This window comes from Austrofundulus limnaeus, unplaced genomic scaffold (genome assembly GCF_001266775.1).
Source record: "Austrofundulus limnaeus strain Quisiro unplaced genomic scaffold, Austrofundulus_limnaeus-1.0 Scaffold55, whole genome shotgun sequence".
Classification (NCBI taxonomy): domain Eukaryota; kingdom Metazoa; phylum Chordata; class Actinopteri; order Cyprinodontiformes; family Rivulidae; genus Austrofundulus; species Austrofundulus limnaeus.
The window spans coordinates 513,850-523,196 of record NW_013952457.1 but is presented as its reverse complement, the minus strand read 5'-3'; the positions used below and the strand labels follow the sequence as shown (position 1 = coordinate 523,196).

At 37.0% G+C, this 9,347-nt stretch overlaps 1 protein-coding gene across 1 annotated transcript in view; it reads left to right on the top strand.

Moving 5' to 3' along the window:
• Window positions 1–9,347, top strand: part of tex264a (testis expressed 264, ER-phagy receptor a) — an 81,825-nt gene that overhangs the window by 16,500 nt on the left and 55,978 nt on the right. The window lies entirely within an intron of this gene.

Here is a 9,347-nt window from a genome sequence, read left to right as displayed (position 1 = left end):
TATATATATATATATATATATATACATATATATAATTGTCACTTGAGCAAATGAGTTCTTTTGAAGTGGTTAAGAATAGATGAAATCATAGGAAATCAAGTCAGAGTCCTGCAGTTCATGGATATATGCTGAGCTGGATGTCCTTAGGGCAAACTTGAAAAAGCTATTGACATTTACTTATGACATTTTCACACATGGATTCGTTTAAGGACATCCCACTGCATGCTTAATGCTCCACATTTGTATATGGTTGTGTGCATCCTCTCATATCCCCTCTATCTGTTTATTCAGACATAAAAATATTGTCTCGTCTGAAAACGTGTAAGGAAAATATGCAGGATTTTTTAAATCCAAATGTTCTAATTGTCAGTCAAATAAGCAGCACTTCCCTCAACATTCATGGTGCTGGAAAAACTGGAAGTTCACAAAAGATGCTTGAGGACTTTGGTATTCATCTACTTGTCTGAAGCTTTTTTGTCAGCAGTAATTGTGTGAACACAAAGCTATACATGATCATTGAAGTGAAGGGTACCATTCCACAGGAGAAGTGCTTTCTTGCACTGAGTTCTTCATCTCTTGTGGTTTGTTGAGTAAAGGTAAGTGGGTGCAAGGACACAACCAGTGGCAACTTTAAATAGCTCTATACCAGGATAATAAAAAAATCTATATAAAATCACTGTTAAAACTAGCCTGTTTRTTTTAGACACAGTTTTACTCAATTCTTTACATTGCTTTTGTTCTTGTTTTGTTCGGACCTTATCCTTTTCTAATTTGGTTTAGGAATTAAAAAAATAAAATCTTACCTGAATCAGACGTGCTGCAGGAACTTGAACCAGGCACAACTGTGCTGTCAAAGTGAGATGATTAATCACGAGTATTAACACTAACAGTATGACTGATTGATAAATTTCATAATCAGTAATGACAATCCTGTGCTCTGCATGTGCTTTTACATCAAAAGGACTGTGCTTATTTTTCAGCAAATCTTTTTGAAAATGATCAAAACAGTATTATTTGTTTCTTTCAGTGCCATTATACATTCGATGGGGCTGTTTTGCAGAATCTGGTATGTGATGTTTGACTAGTTTAAAGGGAGGAGCTACTTCTGTATGGATGACTTGGGCTGAAGGCATTATCACAATGTGTGGTGGTCCTAAATCTAAAGAACTCCTGCCTGGGCACTGCAGTACATTGTATTAAAAGCTATCTAGTCTCTTTTCAGTTTGGGTCTCTGCTGCCCTAGCAGCTTGCATCAGGTCAAACTCTTACATGAACGTTGTAGAGTTAGTTAGCATACAGTTCTGCATTTCAAGCGAGTTACTGTCACTATAGTAAAAACCTCATGTTTTCTATTTTTACTCGTCTTTCATCTAAAAGAATTCCATCAGTTGACCTGCTGTGACAGGTCAAACACCACAGGAAACATCCAGTTTAAATTGTGAAACGACGAGTGCATCACGCATACAGCTATTGCCAGACTGATGAATAATGGAGTGAGCTTTAGAGAGGCTTGGTTTAGTTGCTGTGTGAACGTCCTCGAAATGTGTGCACAACCAGTGTATGTATGATTAATTTAATAGATTTGTAGTACAAGGAACTTTGAAAGGAGGGCAACACTTGTGTGACACAGCTTTTGTGCACTCAGTGAAGTGCATTCAGCAAATTGTGTTTCAGCATTAATTTCTTTTATTTGGACTTCATTTACTCCTTTTTTGAAAATTTGGGCTCTTTAGATGCTGATATTTTTTAGTCATTTTGAGGTGAACTTTTGGAAGAGTTTAGCTCTTTAGCATGATGCACATTTTATTTTTAGCTGTTTGTATAATTATTTTAATCTCCATGTACTTTTTGTCAGACCTCAACACATTGAGAGAATTTTTGTATCAGCTTTAGTGCATGTTAGATATATAMACCTGTATGAGATTCTGAGAGTATGGTACACTTAAGCAGCAATACCACCATTTTATGATACTAATATAAAAACAACAACAACAAAAAAATACCAGGATGTTTGATTTTAGAAAACAAAACAAAACAAAATACTTTTAATGTTATGTAATGCTGCACAAATATTGTTTTAGACATATTCAGCTTTATGAATGTTAATAAATTTGTGGCTGAGTTGTTCATAATTTTTCATTAACTTGCACATTTACATATAAAACAAAAGTGAGTGTACACATTATGGCAGCTCACTTAAAACACTAGTGAACCAGCAGACTGTATAGTCGAGGACCTAAATAAAAATTAATAATTAAAACTAAATAAATGTAATTTTAGTTCTAAATAAAAGTGCTTATTTTGCAAAATGCTAGTTATTTTCTATTGAAATAAATAAATTATAGATAAATAATAAAAAACTACAGTAATAGTATAAAAGAAACAATACATGGCTTTTAAAAACCATAAGATTCCCTAAAAAAGGAACCAGCCCTTGCTTATGTTTGAGTAGAAGCTGATGAATGTCCAGCTGAAGCAACAAATTACATTTTCTTAGTCAGCACCTCGGTCTATCTGCAATAAAAAAAATCTAACTGGCCAATAAATTGGCCGGACGATTTACCGTCACTGATTTCCTTTTAATTTTGGGAGATTGGCTGATACTTGGATAAGATTGGTGGAAAGGATCAGCTTCTCATCTACCTCCAGAAAGGTCTGAAAATCAACCACTGTCCCCTTTTGCTCTTGAGAGTACTACCAAATGTCCAGTTAAAACATGTTTGTATTGTTCAGTGTCTTTCGATAAAATAAGATTGGGCCGTTAAAGGTGTATTGTAACCTTACAACACATGATGGTGTTGGTTATTTAAAATTCAGGATCTGCCAAAATCACAATCAGACTTTTTAAAGATCATTGGGCCTCATGCAAGAACATGTTCGTATTCTTMTCCTAAATTTCTCTTACTTTTGTTCGTACAAAGGGTTCRTACGAACATGTCACATCAGATTCAACAAACTCTTCTATCTTCAGGAAAAGCGTGTAAAAGAGCTGCGTAAATTCCACCTGTTCTATCCAGCTGCTCGTGCATGCGAGAGGAGATTAGCATAATTACCACCCCAAATACACCATATAAGGCTATGTTTCTTGCCTCAGATACAAGGAAGTGTTCATTCATTCATGAAAATTACAGCGAAAACTAAAAAGAAAAACTTTACGAGTTCAGAGATTGAAGTCCGTCTGTCAGAGATCCAGAAAAGAAAATCTGTCATTTTTAGCAGATCAGCTGTGGAATAAAAAGAGCTGCTAAAAATATAAACAACTGTGTTAAATCATTTTCATTTATTCAGAAGACACAGCGCTGCGCACCGTACCACCCCCCCTCCCCCCGCGCGCTGCGGTGGTCTCAGATGCGGGTTTGAAATAAGCATTTTAAAATGTTTTCAAAATAAGTCTGGCACTTTGGAGAAAACCTAGGACTCACTGGAGGGATTATATTTCTCCTCTGGTCTGGGAACGTCTCAGAGTCCCCCAGGAGGAGCTGGAAAGTGTCGCTGCGGAGAGAGCGGGGTCTCCTGCTGCCCCCCTGCCGCACCTGATTGCGGATAAGCCGGCCGGACGGACAATTTATATTGTTAGTCTAAATTATTACATTTAAAATTATAACTCTAATTCAAGCAGAATAGCCTATTGTCAACATAATTATGGAGTGTGATTTATTTTCAACTCAAAATATCTTCAAACTAATGAAATATAAAGTTATTAGTGAAGAAAACCCATCTGGATAACAGCAGACTGACTGCTCGTAAAATATACAACAGGTCTGGACCACACGTGAATTTTGTTCGTATCTGAAGAAAATCTTAGAATACGAAAACATTGGTGAATGCCACAAATTCTCCTAAATCACTCGTACGCACAACTTAAGAACAAATCTGTGCGTACCAACGGTTCTTGCATGAGGCCCATTGAGTGACCAGAAAACTGCAGTCACTTCACCCCTAGATTAAATATATATTGGGTAGCTTGAACTTTATGCTAATGCTGGTGATGTGTAAGATGTTGGAGTAATACCATGGTTCAAAAGAAAGTGATTAAAATAAATATCAAGTATTTTAAAACCATATATTTAACACATTTTGGATTTTATGAACAAATTAGAAGCATCGACTGAATAAAAAATCTCCTTCACAAAAATGAACTGCTTCAGTAACACAATTAAAAAAAATCTAAATTAGCTATTTTTAACGTAACCTTAAGTCTGCCCTTGTTTAGAAACGTAGCCAGCTCAACTAATGAGGCAAAATTTAATGAGATGCTGTCAAATTGTTGCACCAAATTTGAGAGAAAAAAAAAAGGGGGGGGGAATAAAACAACAAAACAGTGTTGCAGCTAAGGGTCTAGGAATGTATTCAGTTGTGGCGTGTCAGAGCTGCAGAATAAGCTCCCATCATGTGTTTTACTTTTAAAAATAGCAATTATGTTGGTACTCTGCCATCAAAGCAATAGGTAAATAAAGCTCATCAGCTGTAGTGTAGTGGTGCACAGCGAAGTGGGTACTTTAAAAAATATAACGAGCCTGGAGTATAAACAGCAACATGTAGGAGTACTCATGTTTGGTTGGACACCAGGGGGGATTTAGAAATATAGGTTTGATCTGAGGACTAAAACGAGTAGCTATAACATGAAATTTATGCAAATCTTATAGCACAGATAGGTCATTTGAACCATGGGAAAAAATCCTGTTTTAAATGTTTAAACAAAGTGCATGATTTGAAAAGGTATAAGTAAAATAGTAAAATTCAAACTTTTTACATTTATTACTAGAAAAAATGTGCTTGTGTGAGGTATTTTTAAATTTTTACTGCTGCTTTCTGATTACTCTGAATGAAAGTGGTGATTGAACAGATATGACTACAAGATATTTCGGTTTATATGAAGTCGGAGTCAAAAGGACTGGAAAAATGAATGGATGAAAAAGTAGTTGTCACACTGTGTGAAAGGATTTGGGGGAAACCCTGTTTGATCTTTGTCAAAGCACCTTTTCAGCATCTAAAATATTAAAGCAAACAATCGCTGTGGTGGTATTTTTGTAACTGGCTTATCCATATAGTAATCCATTTATCTGAATCAAGCTCAAAACATCATGAAAGCATTTTATTTCTTAAATTTAATTTTCTACTGTTTTATCAGACTTTCATGTCCCTTGCAGCTGTTACAAAATTTACACAATTTTAAGTATTTTTAAAAAAACGCTCTTTGATTATCTTTGGTTTAAATCATCTGAGCGTTTCATAATTGTGACAGAAAGAAATGATTATACTGTGTTGCTGTATGTGTATTTATGTTTTGTTTTGTATACTTTTTAATGTTGTGTTTTATAGATTTAATTACATTGTATTCAGAAAGTTTTCCACATTTTGCTTTAGGATAAAAGTTGGATCAAGCTTCTTTTCTATTAAAGTTATGCTTGATTATCGACAAAACAGTGCTTAAATTTTGATTTTGGCATTTTTTAATCTGGTTATACTGTAGAATATATAAATGTTTCATTTAGTTCTTGATCCAAAGTGTTTATTATGAGCCACCCGTGAGTCTTTCAGAGGTTCTCCCAGTCTTCTAGGCAGATTTTTTTTAAAAGGTCGATACGGTTTCATGAGGTCTTTAAAATATCTGACATTCTTTAATGAAATACCACAGGATTTACAGAAGCACTGCTCTAACTCAGCCTACAGCAGCTTGTTTTAGGAATGATGAATGAAAATGACTGAATGGAAGTTTATAGCAGCCTGGAGTATTTTCTGCCTTTATGTTGAAGTACAGCTTCTTGTTCGTAACGTGACGCTTAGTTTGTGGCATCTTCACATTTTATTATTGCAGCGTACTCATTCTTCACTTCCACTCTTCCATGATTTATTCACAAACACCTCCTGTATTATTCCTGTCATGGTGTTATTTATCAAATTAAATATAGGAAATTTGTTTTGCTCGTTCACAGCGTCTTTATTTCATGCAGTGGCTTGATTAGTGGGTAGCTGGCAGAGCTGCTGAGTCCAGGAGTATTCACAGAGTAAACAAAAACTCAGATTGTGTTTATTATTTTTTAGCTCTTATTCACATGGCTGACTGGGTGAATAAAATATCCTGTTTGATCAGTTTTGTCACATGCATCCATCATTTTTGCAATGACTGTTGGGCTGACGTGTGATTTCTGAATTTACAGCGTGTTGTTTTGTCAGGTCCTCTGAAGTGTTTGTTTATCTACGTGTCTGTTAGGTATTTTTTACAGGACAAAAACYAGAATTTGTTTTTATGTCTTATTAAACAAAGTATAAGGTGATGCTACAGTATGTGTTAACGTTTTTTTCTTTTCAAAAAATGTTCTTTACTCTTTTTAGTCACAAAAGGGGATTTAACAGAAAATTATTAGGAGGAACTACTTTGACAGAAACAAAAAAGTTGGGTTGCAGGAGAAAAAGTATTTTTAAGATGTAGAAATCAGCTTCTTCTGTTTATCTAACAAAGATAAGTCAGGTCCAGGTTTTTCTACATTGAAACATTTTGTTTCTTCTCCATAAGACTTCTTCAGTCTGCGGAGTTGCAGTAAACTCATCTTCGCATAGTGCATCAATCAGTTTATTGGTGACACCCAAAACTGGTTGTTCCCATTTAAAAGAGGACCATCAGCCTAACGATTAATTGTTAGTGCCCTGATGGCTGCTTGTTGTTCACAGGGGTCTGAGTCGTACTTCGTTGTAGATTGGGACAACTTAACACGAAGGCCTCCACCTCTGTGTAACGACAAGCAGTTTCTTTTCACAAAAAAATAGCTTCCTTTACTTCACTCTAAAACCAACGTTTCTCTCTATCAAGGAGAACATCTTCGTCTCTGAAAGAGTGAATCTTGATCACAGTTTGGTTCTGCAGTGACCCACCGTTTGTCTTGCACTATGAAACTGAATTWAAAAAAATGCCCAAAGGAAAACGAGGAGTGTTGGAGGCATGACAGGACAACACCTGCTTTGATCCTCTGAAGCCCCTCTACATCATTGCCTCCTGGTCTTGGGGCACAGACTCTCTTCACTGCTTTCCGTTCATTCAGTTTCTGTGTGGGAAGTTTCAGAATAGCAGGGGTTGAGGCTGCAATTCCATCAAAGCGCAGGAAGCAAGGCGCGAGTCGATAAGTGAGAATTGTGCGAGCTAGTGTGGGATCATCCGTCTCTGTGACTGATTGCCGGGCAAAAATTAGACTTGGAGGTGGAGGGACGTGCCTCTCTTTGCTTTGTGTTGAGTTTAGGCAAGCTGCGGTGAGCGCAAAATGAATCTCCTTCATTATTAACGCTGTCATTCCTCAGCATCGTTCTTCCTGCATTACCTTTTTTTATATTGGTTAACACCAGGTTTTGCTCTGCAGTGGATCTCAGGAATAATAACTTTGGCACGACAGAAAGCATCCATCTGGAGGTGGAGACAGCCTCTGACCTGCGATGCTTCATATCATGTGTTTACACTTAATATGTCTGTTATCCGCTCAGCCTGCCATTTTGCAGCCTGTAGAGGGAACACTTGCCTGTAGATGCAGAGCTATATTTAGACTCTTTACACGCTGATGACAGTTTCATCATTTCTTTCTGTTCTGCGCTGCAGAGAGTGGGCTAAGATGGGCTGGAGGCCTGTGTACATGCTGAACTCTTCATGAAATTTAATTTTAAAAAAAGGCCAGTTTTCTTATTTGTTGTGCCAGCAGAACCAATGAGGCAGTTGGGACATGGCTCAAGATTAAAACCACAACGTTACATTTAATTCACAGTTGTAGAGCAGGGAACATGACCATCACAACTGTTGCAATAAATGCACAAGTGAAATTTTAGTGTTGGTCACTTAAGTCAAAAGTTGTTTTGGTGGTAATGAAGTTCTCCCCCTTTTTTTGTTTGGTAGAATCCTAATACATTGTGACACAGAGCAATGAGTTTTACTGTTCCTCAGGAAGTACATGTCATCTCTGTGACATTGCCAACAAACAGTGGAACTCGGTCTGATTTCAAACAAAAGTTTGGAGGATATTTAAAAAACTGAACATAAGTTTAAAGACTGTAAATGTAAAAAAAAAAAATAAATGAATTAGGGACATTGTTTGTCATCTGTATGTTTATACCTGAAACAATAAGTTATCTTAAAGGGGGCTGCAACAAAGTAAGCCAAACTATTTATATGTTGTTTCAAGCAGGTTATGTTGAACTTGCATCCTTGTATTTTGTGTACATGATTCATGATTGTGTCTTAGCTTACTTTTTTTAAATTTCCATTTTCTTTTAACTTGGTCACAGGGAGCTGGTGCCTATCTCCTGCAGTCACTGTGTGATTGAGGGATCTTAGACAGGTTGAAGTCCATCACAGGGACACATAAAGACAAAAAAGTGTTCATGCTCTCCCACACACCTTGGGACAATTAAGAGCTAACAATTAAAGAGGCAAACAACTTTTAATAGTGTATCTGTACACTTTTGTTTATATTTTATAACAAGTCAACTTACATTTGAAAAGCATTTTAGAACCATAAGCATCGTGAGACTTTTATTCACCCTAGTTGTCATGTAATGYTGGTCTTCAGCTCTGATTCTTCGTGACAGTTCAGTGATGCAGTAAGTTAGGCTGATAGCAGACAGAAACATTTGTGATTCTCYTATTGATTATTGCTCCTATTCATCTCTGGGTTCCTCTCCCCCRGCAGCTCCAGCAGGGCATCACACACCACGCTGCCAATTAGACGATTTCTTGCGAGTGCTCGCAGGTTTTATTTTCTCCGTTGTATTTTTGACCTGTGTGTGTACATGCATCTGTCTTCTCTCGTCTGCACAAGGATCCCAGTGTGGGTGAAAGAGAAAGTGGCCTCTAACATTTATTTTGACTTGTACTGCAGTGCTTTTTATGCATGCAGAGACTGTGATATAGTGCTAGAAATAAGATTATCAATTTGGCCATTTATAAAACTCTAATGATCTAATTAGGCTTGTGGTCTTTATTATGACCCCGTACGCGAAGCGTAAGCGGGAGTCATATTGTTTTCGCACTGTTTTTTTTTCCTCTGGAGATTTTTGGTCAACCGTAGCACAAAAACGGCTTCACCGATCAACATGAAATTTGGCAGGACTGTAGAAGAGTCTGACCTACACTGCGCCAGCCAACGGTTTTATGATACACCGCATATTTGAGGAGGGGGCTCCTTTCACAGAGGGGGTGTCAGGACATGCAAAAATGCTTATAACTCAGAAACTGTTCAACATAAAAGCTTCAGGTTTCTTTTTTTTTTAATTTTTTTTTAGCACTGATGAAGCTCTATCCATCAGGCCCACCAATCAGTGCCCCCCACCCGGACCCCCAATTTATCTGAAAAAGGGGTGTCTGGACA